The following is a 19,195-nucleotide window of genomic DNA, read 5'->3' as shown; positions in this document are numbered from 1 at the left end:
GGCAACACAAAGCCACCCCTGTTGCCCACACTGTCTGTGGGCCAGGGGAACACCTGGGACAGAGAGACAGGAGAAAGACAACTTTGCAGCCCTAGAGAAAGGATGATGAACCTGGGTGGGGACATGCCATTTGATTTAGAACCGAAGTTGTGCCCTTGCTCTTACTGACCACACTTTTAGTTTGAGAAATTCACAGAGAAGTGTTTGAGGGCACAAGGGTCAAGGGCATGTGTGCAGGCCTGGGCAAGCTCTGTGAAGCCCCTCAAAGGCCCCATGGCTGTAGTCACCCTGTCCCAGTCTTGAAAACACTGTCTCATTTTACAAGTAGTAAAACTTGAGGCCCTAGATCTAAGAAATGACTCCAATGCTACTGGGATGCTGAGAAAGGCGGTGTTCTCAATTCCCATCTCCTCCCCACAACCCACAGAACACACTTGCTTGTGACTCAGCTGACTTCAGACTCAAAATACGGAGGTGCAAAACATGAGCGGGATGTTTCTAGGAAGATCCACCCAGACTCTCAGTGGGCTGAGTCCGCCGCCTGCAGGGAGGATCTCACCCTGCCTGGATGGAGCGCGTTCACCACTGACTAGGGGGGTTCTGCTGTCAAGGATCTCACAGCGAGCCGAGATGGCAGCTGGGCTCCGCCAGCCCGTTCCACACCTGCCTCTTACTTATTAGTCGTTACCCAAGCAGCTGTCCTTCAGCCCTGGGGCTTTTCCGTTTCCGACTCCAAAGTGCCACTGAGCTCAATCTGCCCTCTGAGACCTCATGTCCCTGGGGAGGGAGACATTAGATCACTTGCCTCTGCTCTGCTCCTGTGGCAACAATATCACAGGAGCGTTTCTTCTGTCTGGCCCCGCTCCTACAGGAGACTCAGCGCCTCGCAAGGTTTTCAAGAGTGCTCGCTGTGAATCCCAGGCCACCCTCCCTGCCACGCCTCCTTCCTGGAGAACACTTGGCTGCTTCTCCACCCACCATCTCATTCACACACAGCATGAAGATTTTGGCTGGGTTTGTTCCCCCCAACCCCCGCCTCCATCTTCCCATTCTTTTTTTCATTGCTTGATTCTCGACTGCACAGTGAACCAAGAGCTCCCTCTCGGGAAAAGATGGGGAAAGCAGGTTTACCAGAAGTTTCAGGAGAAACAACTTTTTGGAAGAACGTGTCATATTTTGTTTGTTAACACACAAGCACGCGCATGCACACACACCAGCTCTTAGCTTATAACCTCAAATTCCACTACAACAAAGTTTCATGTGCCTTAGAAAAGATATATTGATTTTAAACAAACACAACTACATTAAACCAAACCAAACAGCAAATACGATAAGACATCCTCATAAGGCTCAGTTGGGATACAGGTGAGAATCCAGGGTGGCTCTTCCCTAAGGATGTGTGTGATTGGCTGGATGATATCTGATTGACAGCTTGGGCCAAAAAGGTTGGCAGGCCTGAAGAGGCGGGAGGGTTAACAGCCCGATTGTAAAATCAATGTCATAAATGCTTGGTAAGTTACAGGAACATGCGGGAAGGGGAGGCCACGATTGATAAAGGAGAACAGCTTTGATGCTTCACCAGGGACTTGTGTATTGACAGCAAAGCCAATCTCTTCTCCAGCCTGGACTGGGCTGAGAAACCTGCAAAGCGTTTACCAATTAATTGGTGGGCTTTTCTTGCTCTGCTCTCTTCTTCCTCCTCCTCCTCCACAAATCATCTGGTTAAGGGACTGGGACTTTTAAAAAGTCACCCAACTTTGTTTTCTATTCCTCAGCAAAAGATGTCAAGAAAAGATGACCTTGTGGGCAAAGACAGATATCCTGTGGCAGTGACACTTGCCCCATGAGGGGGCACATGTAGGGGACCCCTCATTCGCAAGGGGGCAACAGCCCACTGAGATGCTGATGGGAAAGACGGACCCTGCTTGGGATCCCAAGCACCTGCTCTGGGCTTCCTGTCAGTGCCTGCTGGCCAGGGTAAGCAGGCAGCTCTTGCCACCTTGCTAAGCCAAGTGTGGTTCGGGGCCAAAGAGCCTGTCTTCACCAGGGAGCCTGTGAAAAATGTAGGCTCTCAGCCCTACCCCAGATCAGAATCTGCATTTTTAATACCATCCCCAGGGGCTGTGCATTACTGAAGCTTGAATGAGACACTCTGCTTTATGACAGATCACTGCTCCTCTGCGCTTGGAGCCTATGCTGCCAGGTAACCAGGCAGGGTCAGTCTTGGGCTCACTCACCAGTCCCTGGGAGGTGCAGGGATGGGTGGAGGGCAGAAGGGGACCAGAGCACAGAGATGCAGGAATCTCTTAACGCTGCCCCACCTTTGGGCCCCAGGATCTGAGGCCTTCTCCCACTGGGCCAGCAGTTCCTTTCACTCTGTTTATCAGCCAGTCAATAAGAAAAAGGTAGTTCTTACTTAAGGAGACAGAAGTCAACTCGAGGTCGATCAGCACTCTGTCTGTAAACATGGTTTCCCGTAAAATCAATGATCTTCAGTTATAGAGGGCAGCCTGGGAACCCAGCGGGTCCCTGTGCTCTTATAGGCGGCCCCCCACCCAGCTCTGCACCCCTTCCTCATCCTTCAGTATGGCTGGGGCTGGCTCACACACCATAAACCCTCACCCCTTCTGGCTGCCTGCTCCTCTCCAGCCATCTGCACCCTCGAATCCCCTTTAAACACAAGACCGCCAGTGTTGGACTCAGCATGGGTGGTTCTTTTTTTTTCTTGGTGGTGGTGGTTTTAAGAATTTAGTTAGATTTCAACAGAGCACATCCTCTTCAGTAAGAGAGTTAAAGGGAGGGACCTAGCACTCGCACTCTCTCTGCTGAGCACCTTCCTCTGCCATTTGAGAAGTCCTCTTGTGGAGAAAAGTTTTAACATTTTCATCAGGAACCCCTCCCCCATTCTTGGTCCTCTCACTGTTACAGTTTCCTCAAACCTACCTGTAAAACCTCTGCGTTTTTGCCAGTCTCAGTCTTTTATTTTTCAAAGACGGTTAAAAAATGGTAAGACTCCACCCTGTTATCCCGGGGGCCCCCCATTAACAAAGTCATCCATCTCCCTCTTTCAACTGAGAAGACGTGATGTGACAGCTTTATCACTCTCCCTTAAGGAGACAGGCCAGGGCTCCATGCAACAGTTACAGGGAAGCTGGTGAAGTTACAGGGGGTGCAGCTATGAGGAAGGGGAGGGGGCTCTGCTGTTGCTCCAGCTCCTGGAGAATTAAACACCAACAGTCGCACTGTGTAATTTTAAATTGTTAATTAGCACAGGGTTAATTAGGCGGTCCTTTCACAAGAGGCTGTCTGGCAGAAAACCAAGAAAAGAAACAAAGGGGGAAAGAAAAGAAAAACAGAGAGAGAGAGATGGGAGAAACTGTTGCCTCTGTGAATAACCCATGCAGCATCACCAGAGAGAAGTGAATGGGCGGGCTCCTGGGGGTTCTCTGCTCTGCTGGAGGGGGACTTCAGTGAGCACCACCTTCCTGAAAGCGATTTGGCAGTGGGTGTCAAAAACCTCAAAAATGCACGTGCCCTTTGACTCAGCAATTCCCCTGTTTCAGGAAACAATCCAAGATACGCAGAGATAGAAGATTATTCATCACAATGTTTGTAACAGGAAAAAAAAAGATGGCAATAATCTGGAGAAACAAGGTATTTTCTAAATTACAGTGCATAGCATTCCATAGGATGGTATAAAATATCACTTTTAAAAGAAACTATGTACAGGGGTGGGTGGGAAATGATCACACAGGATGCTGAGTAAACAAAGCCTAATTAGGTTCTGCGTGTGGAAATCCGTGAGATTTATGCAAAAAAATTTTACAGAGGTAATTGCTAGGGGATGAGGTTATAGGCGACCTCATGTCCTACTCTGTGCCTTTTTTCCCAAAGCTTTTTAAAAATGAAAACCATCTGAAGGGAAGCCATCACTTCTTGAGTGTGACATCATGTAAGGCCTGTGGGCCCAACACCACCTGGACGCTTAGAACATTCCAGAAGATGGGTGCTATTTTTAGCCCCATTTTGAGGCTGGGAAAACTCAGGTCGCTTGACCTAAATGACAAATGACATAATGTTTGTCAAATAACAAATGAAAGCCTAAATGACAAAACCATAATCTTGCTGTAGAGCCTGTGTTCTTAGCCATTCTACTATGTTTTCTTGTCTTTTTTTTTAAGTTATTTCTCTTTTTTTTCTGCCCCACCATGTGGCATTCGGAATCTTAGTTCCCCATCCAGGGATCTAACCTGTACCCCTTGCATTGGGAGTGCAAAGTTTAACCACTGGACCACCGGTGAAGTCCCATCTTCTCTGTTTTACTTTAATATCTATTTCTCAAAGAGAACTTCAGCACATCTGACAGTCGCATTCAATCTTTAGGTACCAGGGTCTGTTCCAAGATCATGGGCTATCAGGATGACTGTGGAAAGGAACACTACCAGTTCACAGACACATTTCTCCCTCCTTTTTTTTTTTTTTTTTAACTTGGGAATGATAGAGGAGATGAGAGTTCAAAATGCACTCTCCTACTTGGATATCTTCACACAGGAAAGAAGGGATAAAAGGCCCATTATCTTGACTTCTTTCAAGGAAAAAAAAAAGGCAGTTCCAGAAACTATAGATCAAAAAATGTATTCATCCATTAACTCAGCATTTACTGTCCACCTATTATATGTCAGATACTCAGAGAATCAACAATAGGAATCAGCTTACATTCTTGTGGGGAAAGACCGCAAACAAATAAATATAATGTTAAATGGCGAAAAAGCACTCAGAAGTAATATAAAACAAGAGAAAGGAGAGGAAGATGTGTATCATCATTTTGGATACAGTATATATATTAAGTTTAAAAGGATGTGTTATAGACTATATACTGCAAGTTCCTCACAGTTTTAGAAGAAGAGTCAACAGTTGTTGAATAGCATCTCGGGGACGAAAGGTCCTGAGGACTCAGCAATTAGCTGTAGGTTCAGTAAGAAAATTCACATAAAATAAACTGGAGAATAGCTTCACTTAGACTCAACGATCTGAGAAACGCAGTAGAGGGTCCTTTTTGATTTTAATAATGTATCCCAAAGTTTATCATTTCTGTGTATCTAGTGGATGAAATGTCTTTCAGATAATAAAGTCTGCCCGCTCTTATAGCTGGAAGATGTTATTACCTAAAGTACCCACTCAAAGGTCAATGTGTCTAGGGACATGCCTTAAAGTCCTGCCTTATCCCTGGTTCCCTTCACTTAAATCGACAACTTTAGGGGTGGACGAGACCAAGCACATACATCAATTGAGGGGACTAACATGCTAAATGGTGGAATCAAGACTTTTTTAAAACAAATCTCGGTAAGTTGGAACAATAGGCTGAAACAAACAAGACGAAATTTTGAAAAGAGAAATAGGAAGACTTGTATTTAAGTTCAAGCAAGCAGTAAAACCAACAGGGAATTAAAGGGACTTGGATTAACAGGAGTTCATGCAAAAAACAAAAAACATACCTGGAGGTGTTCCTTCACTACAAATTCAGCAGCAGCCTAAAGCTGACACAGTGGCCAAAGATGTAGATGCGGCCTCTGGGCTACAGGGGTGCCTCTATCTGTTCCAACTGAGCAGAATCACAGCCCTCTCATTTTCTCTAACTGCATGAAGAGTGTTATGAGCCATGTGGGGGAATCTGGTAAGAGGTGTACTGACTAATGAATGGCTGACCATGATCAGCTCAAGAGCAAAAAAAAAAAATCAAGGTTCCCATTGCAGGGCAAGACAACCATCTTCAACCACGCGAAGCCCTGACTGCCACATACAATGAGGATTAGTTCCATGTCTTCTACTGAGCTTTAGGGTTTAACTAGGAGTAAATGAGGGGTGATTTATTTAAAAAATAGAGTTCAATTCAATATAAACAAAAATCTTTCTCTGGATTAATTAGAGTTCCCAAGTGGAATGCTGACCCTGGTTTCATGCGTGGAGAAGGGCATTTTGCTATAGCCAGAAGGTTCCACATCAGGCAGCCTCTTGGGTCATTTGAAAGGTGAAGATTCTATTCATTCCTGGTGACCCACTGGGTTATTCAGTCAGCTTTATCAGCTTTAACCTCCTCCTCTGTGATCCTAGTTTTGCATATGGTGACACACTGCAATTCTAGAGTTATCACAATGCTGTAATGATATGTTGACTTGTCTATTTCTGCCATGAGGCTATGAGCAGTTGGAGAGCAAGATCCGTGTCTCATTTATCTCTGTATCTTTCACATCCACAATGTAACAGGTGTTTAATAAAACCACGGGGGAAATTAACGTATTGGGAGAAATGATAACACTTTGAGAGAGGAAAAAAATAAATGATCCCTGGACACACTCCTTCTTTTCCTCTAAACTGAAGAAATGTCTGGTGCAACCCTCCTCCTCTAAATGGAAGCAGGTCTCCTTGGAGAGCCGGCCAATTTTTGGGCTGGGGCAGGGAGAGCGCAAGATGAGTGTGGAGCACCTCTCTGAGGCAGGACATAAGGAAGTGCTCTAGGATTGAATGAAGAGTGTGCCCAAAGGCTCAGGAGCATCTGCAGGGGCTCTCACTGCCCGAGCTTGGGACAATTTCAGCAAGAAAGTTACATGAGAGTAAAGGATTACAACCCAATATATAAAATTAGAATCCATGATTCCATACTTTGGTAATTTTTTTTTTTAATGTGGCAGAAGGCAGAGTTCTTGCTTAGGGTGGAAATCCCACTAACAAATACAGAGGGAATGATAAAGTTAGAACAATACCATCTGGTAACCATCATCATAGTAGTAACCCATTCAGCAAAGAATCAATGAATACGAAAAGCAGTGGGTGAAAGTTTGAGTAGTTACAGGAATATTTACAGTCTCAAAGAATCTCCCCACAAGACACTTATTAATTACAGAAGGAAAAAACAGTGACTTTACACTGGAGAAGCCTGGCAGCACCACCTCCCTTCATCACGTGGTCGAAGTAAGGCTCACCAAGAATGAGACGAGTAGCCATCCTGTGCCTCCTGAGAGGATGCACTAAGAAGAACGTGACATCTCTTCTGTGACATGCCTGCCGAAAATGCAAAACCCAAGTCTAATCATGAGAGAACAGCAGGCAAATCCAAACCAGGGACAGTCTAATGGCCTAGGCTCTTCAGAAATGTCAGTGTCAGGAGGCAGAAAGATACACTGTTTCAGATTAAAGAGTTAGACTAAAGAGACCTGACCAATGAACAAAACACAGAATCTGGACTTTTCCCAAATAAAGGGCACGGTTGGGACAACTTTGCAAAATCTGATTAAGGTCTGTAGATTGGGAAATAGTGGTAGATGAATGTTAGTTACTAATTTTGATAACTGCAGTGTGGTTATATAAAAGAGTATCTTTGTTTTTAAGAAATAGGCACAGGTCCATTTAGAGGTAATGGAAAAGGAAATGGCAACCCACTCCAGTGTTCTTGCCTGGAGAATCCCAGGGACAGGGGAGCCTGGTGGGCTGCCATCTATGGGGTCGCACAGAGTCGGACACGACTGAAGCAACTTAGCAGCAGGGCATGCTGTCTCCATTTTCGAACTGCTTAGCAAATACATGTTTGAGAGCGTGTCTCTCTGCAAACATGCATGACGACAAACACACAGAAGGGAGAAAATGGTATTAATAACATGGGAGAGGACTGGATGAAATATATGTGAGAATTCTCTATTCTATCTTTATAACTTTCTTGTACATCTGAAATTACGTTAAATGAAAAAGAAAAAAAAAAACTGTCCAGTGTGGGAACTCTATGTGTTTAATCTCCCCAAAATACTTACAAACAGCCAACCCAGCCTGATCATCCACCCTTATCTTCATTTGAAATCCATTCCTGGCACAGCTTCATGACAGGAGGGAGGCTTCGACGGGGAGGTGCAGACAGACAGAGAAAACTGGTCTTCCCTTTCTTCACCCAAAAGGTTCTAGCTAGAACTCCCTGGTTGGAGAAGACAAATGGCCATTCTAATTCAGGCAGGATTTCAAGTAACACATGCTGAAACCTATTTACTGTGGCATCCTGATTCAAGACAGATTTCCCTAACCTGGTGAAGAGCAATTCTAAATATAATGGTAAGGATAGCCACCACGGAAAGCAAGAAATCCAGCAACCTACAGAGAGTGGGCATTGCTTAACATAGACTACAACATGTTAGCAAAATACACAATGATGAGTAAACTATCCCCACGGTCTAAGAAAAAAAAAAGAGAGCGAGCACCAAGGGTAACCTAGGTTTGGAGATAAGTAGAAACCTCATTCAAGGGGCAAAGAAATAATACCCTCAACTGTTTAGCCTGGAATCCACTGAAGAATCATATCCAATTCCATTCTGTGCTTTCCACAACAGTATTTGTATATTGCTGCTGCGTGTAAGTCAGTAAGTGTTAAACCATAAATAGGCGAGATTCCATCCTCTTGGTAGCTATTTCCCTGTAGCCTTGAGAATCATTCTGTAACTATGGCGAGATCAGGGAACACACACGTGCTGGAACAGGTCTCCTGTGTTGCAAGAGGACCACTGCCCGGAAGGCCCAGAGAATCGTCCAGGCCCTGGGCTTCATGTTTGCTAATAACTGCATCTGTGCTCTTTCCAGCGTGAACATAAATCAGCCTAGAAGTGAAAACTGCTAGCTCAGTCCATTCTGCAGGGAATCCACAACTACCGCGATATTCTGGCTCTGACAGAGTCATGCAGGGGAGGAGGAGAGAGTCCCGAGATCCGCAGCAGAGCCAGGTCTAACAGGCCAGGCTGTGGGTGTCTGGAGAGAGGAGCTGGTATTTACTGGAACAGATTTGTTACTATGTATGGAGACACACCCAAAGTTCAAAAACGACCAAACCCATAATACAGTAATGAAAAGTGAAACCACTCAGTTTTTACTGATTCTGTGTTTTTCTTTAAAAAAAAAAGGGGGGGGGGGAGAGGCAGAATTTGGGGCATTTTAACCAGCTATATGAATATTTTATCCAACACTTAGGTACTTCCTTCAGTGTCTACCCTGAGACCTCTCTCCCATACCCTGAGAACAACGGGCCAGTATCCTTTGTCCATTACTGGCCTGAATGGTTCTCTCCTGACCTGAATTTATTCACCATAATGCATGGATCCCCCTCCCAGATGTGAAGCAGCCCCTCCTTCTAGCAAATACAGCCCCTTGAACTTCCCACTTGGATCATCTGCCCCTCCATCCTCGCCCAACCTCCAGTGCTTTCTCTGCAAACTGGATACCTTCCCCACTAAGTGTGAACATCTACTTCAATGTCTTCTGTGCCAGCACCCAAAACTTTTCAATTCCAATTTCCTAAAAATCCATCTCGAAAGATCCCGTTTCTGATCTCTCCGTTTCTCCTATTGGGCTGTGGAGCAAAAGTTAGGAAATGATGTAAAATGTACCATCTGGCCCGTTAAGAGTTTCAATCTGGCGTTTCATGATGTTAAGACTTATTTTAAATAATGTCTTCTGACTAAAGCAGCATGAACACACTATTTTTAAAAACTTGGGGTATCTGTAGAAAAACTCAATATCTGAAATAAAAACCACCTACAGTATTACTGGCCAGAGAGCCACTGGGAGGTATGAAGTTTTTAGGTTTTTTCCTTCTTCATTTTTATAGTTACAGATCTTTACCAACCTCAGATCACACTGCTCCTTAAGTAGACTGCCCCTTTAACTTAATTTAGGCATTGAAGTGCTCCCAGGACATGAAATATCCTTCATAGGTTAGAAGTAATGGCTACATAGATATTGCATCTTACGGACACAGCATAATTCATAATTACTGGACATTTAGGCAATCCTTAATATTTTGCTGTTTACGCTGCACAGCAGTAAACTTCACAAATTTTTCTGCACATATAATAACAAAATAATAAAAATAAGCAGTAGTTCAATTACTACCCACTTAGTAGGGCCAGGCACGGTTCTAAGAACTTTTTAAAAAGACATTATATCCTTCGATCCTTTCAACAGCCCATTTTACAGATGAGGAAATTGAGGCCTAGAGGGTTAAATGTTAATACCTTATACAAGTTACATACTACCAAAGTCAACCTTTGAAACCATAAGCCTTCCTTCCTACTTTAAAACCTAGGCTTTCACCCATAACGTTCCATCTCTATTTCCGTGGGACATATTTCTGGAAGTGTAACTGCTGGCTCAAAAGCTAGGAATATTTCAGGCTGCCTGGCATAGGCCAAGCGGCCCTCTAGGAAAGCCTTTCCAACACATGCTCACTGGCACAAGAGCCTCAATTTTCCTGCACCTTCATCAATAGTGGGTATTATTTTGCTTTAAAAAAAAAAAAAAAGTTGCCAATTTGGCAGGCAAGAAATGGCATTTCATTCTCACTTCCATTTTTTGCCAGTAAGAGAACCCATCTGCAGATACTTACTGGCTATTTCTTTTGTAAATTGCCTGTTATTCCTACAGCAGGGGTGTATTGTCCTTTCCATGATGATTACTAAGAGGGCTTCGTAGGGTTTTGCTGGCCAATCCCCCTCCCACTTGCCAGGCTACCACATTCCACGCCCACGTAAGCTTCTGAACGGGAACCTGACTGTTCACATCGTCAAGGCACATGACACTGCTCTGTCCTTCCCTCAGGGCTCAACTCCTTTCAACAAGTGGACTGCGTCCATGGCCTCACTTTCCCATCACCGATCTTCTAAAGCCAGGTGACTCCACAAGCTCTACGTGCTTACAGAGAGCTAGGCTGCATCGCATTAGCAGTTCTCAAGCTTTGCTGCACAGCAGACCCAAACGTAGACCCGAGTGAAGATACACACAGAAGCCAGCCCACCCCCCAACCCCAGAACACAGGCTCAGGCTCTCTGGAGGGGGTGCTAGACACTGTTTCTGCAGGAAGGGGTGTTAGAAGGCCCCGTGTCTCCAAGATGCAGCTCCCTCTCCAAGGTCACCAATGCCCTTCTCAGGGTAGCCTCTTTTCCTCTCATCTTCTTCCATCTCCCCTGCATTCAGAACTGCTGACTGTCCCCTTGCAGTCTTTTCCCCGCCTTGCTTCTCTGACATGGATTTCCAGCTTTCCTCCTATGTCTCTAACCATATGTGGGTGCACTTGTCCAGTTACTTAATAAAATGCCGTACTATGTTAACCCCCAGAAATCTCTCCTCTCTGTTCTATAGAATTAACCAGCATCATACTTCACCACCTCCCTTGGTTCTCTGCTCTTATCTCTGTATATCAACTACCTTAACTACTTCTGTGGTTTCAATTACTGAAATTATGAGTTGATTCCCAAAGCAAAACTCTCCATTCCTGACTTATCACCTGAATGTGCATCTCAGACTTTCAGTGGACCACAAGATGTCTGTAAGTGGCTGGCCTCCCATCACGCCACACTTGGCGTGGCTCGACATGTCCAAGTGGTACTGCCCCTTGCCGACTGCCCTGGGCTCTCTGGATGGAACTCTTGGTACCATCTTTGATTCCAGAAAACAGAAAGGAAAGATCATCCCAGTCTTCTTGCTGTCATCTTCACCCAGTGCCTTTCCCACGCAAAAGACAGTTGCCAAAATATTCAAACAGATGCTCCCCACACTGGTTTTAACACACTCTAAAATCAACCCCACACTATGAATCAAGCCAGCTCTCACTTCTCCGACAGCAGAGTCTCAACCCCATCAACACATTCTTGCCTCCGTTTCTGCAGCCCCTCACCCTGTGGATGGCCTCTCTCTTCCTCAACATTCATCCAAACCTTGGACGTCCCTTAAAAAGCACAAGCTCCAGTTTCACAGAGGCAATAAAACTCCCCTCCTATCATTCAAACTGCAGTCAAGAAATTAAAAGATGCATGCTCCTTGGAAGAAAAGCTATGACAAACCTAGACAGCGTAATAAAAAGCAGAGACATAACTTTGCCGACAAAAGTTCACATAGTCAAAGCTATGGTTTTTCCTGATAGTCATCAATGGATGTGAGAGTCAGACCATAAAGATGGCTGAGCACCAAAGAATTGATGCTTTCAAATTGTGGTGCTAGAGGAAGACTCTGGAGAGTCCCTTGGACAGTAAGGAGATCAAGCCAATCAATCCTAAAGGAAATCAACCCAGAATATCCACTGGAAGGACTGATGCTGATGCTGAAGCTCCAGTACTATGGCCATTTAATATGAAGAATGGACTCACTGGGAAAGACTCTGATGCTGGGAAAGATTGAGGGCAGAAGGGGAAGGGGGCGACAGAGGACAAGATGGGTGGATGGCATCATCAACTCAATGGATATGAGTTTGAGCAAACTTGGGGAGACAGTGAAGGACAGGGAAGCCTGGCGTGCTGAAGTCCATGGGGGTCGCAGAGTCAGGCACGACTTAGTGAATGAACAACAACGACAAATCACTCAAACCCACCAAAGTATTTCTCCTCGCTGAACTCCAACAGTAATCACCAGGACACTGACACTAAAACAGTTTCTCCTTGTACCACCTGGGTTACTTCTATCTCTACCAATGGACTATAAGCTGCTTGAAGGCGAAAATCAGCTTATAATTCTGTTCACCTCCCAGCACAGTACGAAGCAGGTAGTAAAAACTTGATTAAGAGCACTCTCTCTGAGACATCTTAAATAGTATTAGTGGGAGAGCGCTGATCTCAACATTACAAATAATTGACCACCAAAGACCCATTCCTCCTCATTTGGAGGCTCAGGTACAACACTTGAGTATTTCAGTATTTTGTGGTTTATTATTTCCTATTCCAAATAATCTGGGAGATTTGAAGTCTACAGGGGCAGCCCTCATTCCAGTCATCCTAAATAGACTGGTCAAGGAGACAGAAATCCAGAAAGCCAAGCAAACCCCTAACTATCTGGGTTTGGGGGACAGAATGAGGGGAGTCGGGTATGGACAAAGTGTTTTCCTTGTGGAAAGGGCTATAAAGCCATCTGTGCTCTTGAGTAGAAGAGGACCATGAGTCCACTGGTTCCTGAATTCTTAGGAACTAGTGATTGATCAGCGGAACTTTTAATTTGAATCACAGGAGAAACTGCAGGGGTTCAAGGCTGCACAGACGAAAGAGAGACTGACTTGGGCAGATTCTCTGCACGTGCTGTTTCTGGGACGGGATAGAAGCAGCCATGGGCCTCGAGCTTTCTTCTACACAGATCTGATCTGTGAGAACAAAGGAATAACCTGTGAGCTGCCTTTCTCTGGTCCTGCAGCAGCACCTGGGAAACCCCATCCAGCCTTCCTGGCAGAGGAACTTCTGCTCTCCACAAGCTCCACCACCAGACATGGTCATGCTGGGATGGTCAGGAAGCCAGGCAAGGGCAAGGTGAGAGGTGGCCTTGGGGAAGGAATGTCCCCCTCAACGTGCATCTCCAAAATGACTCTCTGAAAAAGGAGTGTGTTTTCCTCTCAGCAGGAAGAAAGCCACATGGCGGGCTCCCCATCGGCAGCGCGCTCTGGCACAAGGCTCCGGAGTTGGCACCAGGACAAAACAAACAAGGGTTGCCCTTCGAAGACTCATTAATGGGGCAACACACACACAGGGCCTCTCACCAGTGCAGGCACCGCGCGGGCTTCAGATCTTCCCTGGCTCGTTAGCATAAACAGCTTTTCAAGCAGCAGGGAGCAAGAGGCACCACTAAATGGAGCAGGGATGGAGGCTGTCCGGCCTGGCCCCTGGCAGTTCCTTCCCTTACAGCCAAGTGGACCAGCAGCCATGGTGACCTCGGCGGACTTCAAGACGGACTGAAGAGGGTACGGGTTCTGTTCGCCCTCTGAGTGTATGTGAAGAACTTCCAAACTCTGAAGCTTAAAACCCAACTGGGTGTTGGGTGGCGGGGTGTGTGGGTGGCAGGGGTAGGGGCAGTGAAACTGACATGTGTGCCCTACTCTTCAGAGCCCCTTCTCCATCCCAAGTGGTAATCAGAAAGCCAATTATTTGCACCATTACTTTTAATCAAGAAAAACGGATTGAGACGTATTTACCACTAGCCACTTCAAAAAGTGGCCCTGGGAATGAGGCACATCAACAAAGGAAAATTCCTTCTTCAAACGTAAGGATCCAAAGAGTTTGCGCTGCCTTAGCCTTCCAGAAGCCACCTGAAGCGGGTAACAATGACGCCCTCACAAGCTCAGCACAAGTGGCGCAGATGGACTTTCTCTTCTCACTGCTCCAGGCACTGCTCTTGGGTCAGTGGCTGCTGTGAACAATCGTCGAGGCCACGTTAAATAGGACGTGGCTTAATCATGCTGGAAAGTCTCTTATCCAGGCACTGCTACGACCAAACAATTGAGTCTGGGAATGAGTGTGGTTATGTATTTTTCCTTAATGGTTTCCTGAACACCCTGGTTAGGTCTGATCCCTGGCAGGGAATTGCCAGTTCAAGTCATAAAAAGTGATCAATGTAGATCAAGACCTTGTGCTAAGTGTCTGAGATGAGAGGATAGAAATATAACTGTACAACAAAATTCTATAAAGCAATTATCCTTCAATTAAAAAATAATTTAAAAAAAAAAGCAAAGAAACATATACAAACACACAGACACATGAAAAACGCATGTTGACGTCAAGAACTTCAGCATCCTTCTGAAGTGACACCCTCTGTCCTCTCCCCCCTAGAGCTCGGGTTGTCCCCTCAAAACTTCCAGCCAGCAGCCCTAATCCCAGGCAGTGCCAGAATAAGTTGACGAAAACTGTTCCCACAGCTCCAGAAGGCCCCAGCGTTAAGCCATGCTGAGATGGGGGTACCCAACCTGGCTGGTTAACAGGCCCATCTCTTAGGCCATGACAGTGAAGAGGCTGCTGGGGTTCTGGCCCTGGTGCTCTTAGCTTTAAACCCCTGTGAATCATGCTTGGCCAAACACTCGCTGGCTGCTCTAACGATTTTTATCCGTTCACACAACAGATGGTCACCAAGTACCTACAATATGCACAGCGGCCCTCTTATCGATACAGACTCCCAACTAGCTTGCTCTCATTAGAGGCCAGAAATGCAAAATAAGAACCTGGACAGTGGTGACCATCCAGGCGGGGTGCAAGCTGGAGGAGGCGCAGAACTCCACGTGCTGCCGGATTCACAGCATCAACACAGTTATCCGGGTTACCACCGCTCCCCACATTCCTGAGCCTTCCTGCTTCTAAGGCCAGAATCCGTCCTTCTATGAACCAGAGGCGGCCTGTGACGACCTCTGATGTCCACTGCATTTTAAAACATGGTTCAACTGCTGCCACACATGGTTTGGCAAGTTGCGCGACTGCCCTAAGCCCCTTGGGTGCTGGGGATACCATAACCCCTCCCCACACTCCTGCCATGCTCATCTCTCTCAAGGGTCTCATCCTCAACCTACATGGGAGTCAGGAACCTAAAGGGAGTCAGATTCCTAAAGGAAACTTAGGAATGTCTGAGATTTCCTGATGACCCAGGAGGAAAGCATGCTGTGCCCCAAACAACTTAAGAAAAACTGCCAGAACCACTGAACCAGCCTTCACACGAGCACTGCTTCTCCTCAGGTACTTGGGTTCACCATCCCAAAGCCTTACCCAGAGGTGTTAGGACTGGCCTGTCCCACACTCCTGCTTCCATGTGACCAAGCCATGCCCCTCAATAGACCCTCCTTCTTTTTGTTCATGACATGGTCCTGGGAGTTTTGGAGAATAACGCAGAGGTGGGGAGCCTGGTTCTTAATGGACTGATAATTGAAGCATAAAGTCTAGGAATTAAAATAAACCAGCTCTGAGAAGCCTATTTACCAACCTTAACTCAGCTTCCAGTTGTCGCCCACCCACCCCCAGCCCCCCTTGCAACCATCTGGTTTCCTGTCACAGGTCGGTGGGAGAAACTGAAATTTCTGAAACTCATTTGGTGTTTGTCTGGGGTGGGAGGTGGGCTGGGGAGAAAGAAAAGTGAAAGCCCCCTCCCTCGTGTGTCCCTCTCACAGCTGTTCTGCTGACCTCACCTGGAGGGCAGGACAAACCTGTGCACGAGTTTGAACCATCCACACATGAAGGGTGGGGGCCAGAGTTCAGGGGAAGAGGGGAGAAGAAAAGGACCAGGAATCTTCCTTCTTTTATTTGAAGGAATCCTTCCTAAGCGTTCACTCCCTGGCCTTCTGCCTCCGGCATGGAAAGTGTTACTCAGCTGCAAGGCCTCTTGCTAATTGTGGGTTTTTATTTTTATTTCCTATTACCCTCTTGCACGCCTGATGAGATTATTTTACCGGAACTGACACAGCTGGAAGCAGCAGGCATACGTGGAGCCTCTGAGGAGGTGATGCAATTTCATTTTCATTGATCAGAAATCAGCAGGGCAGTAAGTGATGGGAAATTCCATTAGAAGAAAACTTGCAAGCCATGAGCCTCAACTTCCTCGCCACACCCAGGACCCCTCACCCAAGGGTCTCGCCTTCCCTCTGGACTAGGTCTGCATGGAGCAGAGGCTTGGAAGCATCTCCTCGGTGTGGGAAGGAGAGAAGCAAGGCCAAGCCGCTGGCCTGGGAGGGTGTCTGGCTGGGAGAAGAACATGGGGAGGACTCCGTCAACCAACAAGGGCACCTCGGTTCTCTGTGGTTGAGACAGAAGTCATCCGGGGACCCAGAACAGGAGCCTTCAAAACCACAGCCCCTCAAAACCAGCGCTTAGAGGACTGCCTTCCCAAGTGGCAGAAACAACAAAAAAGGAGGCCACTAGCAAAGGTTGTAAATATGTCCTCTGATCACTTGAAGAGCTGCTCCTGAAGGCACCCCCCTGTGTTTACTGAGCACCTACTGTGTGCTGGGGGCTCAACAAGCACAGACTCAGACCCTCCCCTAAAGCTGCAGGAGGAACGTCCCCTACTGGGCAATCAAGGAAGCAGAGGTCCTGGGTGGGGGGGTAAGGGAGAGAGTCCATCAGAACCATGGCCTTACTGAGGAGAGCAGGCACAGCCTTCCCAAGGCCAAGGCAGGCTGCTGGAGAGCCAAGAGGAGAACTTGCTCACCGACTGCCTAGCCTGCCTTCTCCCAGGGGTACATCCACCTCCATCACCCTGTGTATCTCCACAAGGGCACTCCCGGTGTCCAAGGCTGGAGCCAGAGGTGGACTCCAGAATACGCAGAATGGCTACTGTTTCAGGATTTAAAACCCCCTGTCCCCAATGTTTGCCCAGCAAATACTGCTTCACTCATCAAAAGCCTAGGGGGAAAAGGTAGCAAGAAGCTATTGACAAAGATAAGTTCTACCGAAAAATAAACATCGTCAGCCAAATCCACTGCATTTAAAAACTGCCAGACTTCCTCTGGCAGTTTTGCCATAAAAAGATGAATCCAAGAAGGACTGGGGCCACACTCAAAAAAATCAATACTGCTCCCAACAACTCTTCACCACTAAAATGGGAAAAAATGTAAACGCACAAGTGATGACAATATGTCCAATTTAAACTCTATTGGTTAAGTTTTTACTGAGCACCTAATGTGTGGCTCAACAAAGCAGAAAACAGTAAGACAGGGACCCTAGGTGAAAGAGCTTGCAGACCAGATCAGAGTCACACGAGAATACCCAGCATGGAGTCATTTATTCACGCTGCTTGCAAGAATACACAACACAACATGATTGCATAAATTGAGGCCAGGGCAGAAGAAGAAAGAATGAACAACAGTGGAGGAAATCTGAGCCAAAAATGAGGCTTAAAATGCATATAACAGGGACCTCCCTGGTGGTCCAATGGTTACGACTTTGACTTTCAATGCAGGGGGACAAGTTCTATCCATTATTGGGGGACTAATGTCCCACATGACTCATGGCCAAAAAAAAAAAAGATAAGGTATAAGCAATGGTGTAACAAATTCAATAAAGACTTTAAAAAACGGTCCAGATTAAAGAAGCTTAAATTTTAACATTTCAGAAAAATGCATACAATAATAACCAACACGTTGAGGCATAAACTTGGCTCTAAGCTTTTTGAAAGTTCAGAAGGAGAACATAATAACCTTGTTTAAGGTATACTATTCACAATGTTCAAGAGAAAAAGAACAAGTTAATCACTCAGGATTATTTAGCACCAACAATTTCTCAATCACAAAAACTGGGATAAGGAACAGGTAGCAAGTGTTCCCTTTGAGGAGGTCATAATAAGAAGGCTTGAGTCTAAGGTCATTCAGACTCACTGTCTCCTTTGATGGACAGGAATAATGACCCCAGAGGGTGTCGGTGGCTTGTTCAAGGTCAGTGGCAGAGTTAGAAAGGGGATGTGAGTATCTTCACACCACGACAGTGCCTCTTCTGCGACATGGACCTACTCCCCATCATTGTTCTAAATCCATGGGATGGTCAGCGGGGAGGCACATGTGGAAGCCACAGTGAGGGGTGAGGGGACTGATCTAGATTTGAGAGCTAAGAATCGAACACCTAAATGCACTAGGCAGACCTCGCTTGGAAACCCCTTCAAACAAATCAACCTAAGAAGCCATTCTGGGGACAATCAGGTAAGTGTGAAGAGTAATCTGATATTTGATTGCGTGCAAGAACGTGTTACTTTTGTTATGTCGACATAATGTTACTACCACCTAAGAAAATGATGAAGCCTCATGATATCTTTGATTAGCTCTAAAATCAAAGCCCATGAACAAAAAGAGTAAAGAAATCCAACAAAAAGTGAATTGTTGTCAAGTGTAAGTGATGGAGATCATTATTATTATTTTTTTTTTTTTTACATAATACACTTTTTTTTTTTTTTTTTAAAGAAAGCTCTGTCTTTATCCAGTTCAGGAGCACCTTCTGAAAAAAGAATGGCCCTGGCCAGAGCCAAGCTTCTCAGCCTTGAGTTGACATATTCATGGCAAGCTAAGCCTTTTTTCAAGGAAATATGGATTCTTCTTTATTTAGAAGAGCTTAAAGACTTCCAAAGAAGTACTTTAGGCCCCAGCTACCTCTAAATCTTGTTCAAAACTCACCATTTGCTGACCCCACCCTTACTCCTACCCTTGGAAGGTACGAGGCACCATCCTACCACCAATACAGGAAGGGGTAATAGGCATCACGCGTTGGGCACAGTCCCTGACACGTTTATACATGGCCACTATCAATACCACTGCTGAGAAAAAAAAATGAGCCCAATGTAACAGCCTAAGATTACATAAGAGCTTGATTTAGAGTCTGGAGTCAAACTCATGATTAAGAAAAAACACACCCACTGATAAGTGAAAAGCCTCCACTGGTTGATTTAGTGGGTTAAA

General features: G+C 45.9%; 1 protein-coding gene across 4 annotated transcripts in view; it reads right to left on the bottom strand.

The window, feature by feature from the left end:
- Positions 1-19,195, bottom strand: part of ZFHX3 (zinc finger homeobox 3) — a 254,749-nt gene that overhangs the window by 168,618 nt on the left and 66,936 nt on the right. The gene's annotated exons all lie outside the window — the stretch shown is intronic.

This window comes from Bos grunniens, chromosome 18 (genome assembly GCF_055505025.1).
Source record: "Bos grunniens cultivar Pamir isolate PY7600 chromosome 18, Bosgru_T2T1.0, whole genome shotgun sequence".
NCBI lineage: Eukaryota > Metazoa > Chordata > Mammalia > Artiodactyla > Bovidae > Bos > Bos grunniens.
The sequence above is the reverse complement of the archived record's forward strand: the minus strand, read 5'-3'. Positions and strand labels throughout refer to the sequence as shown.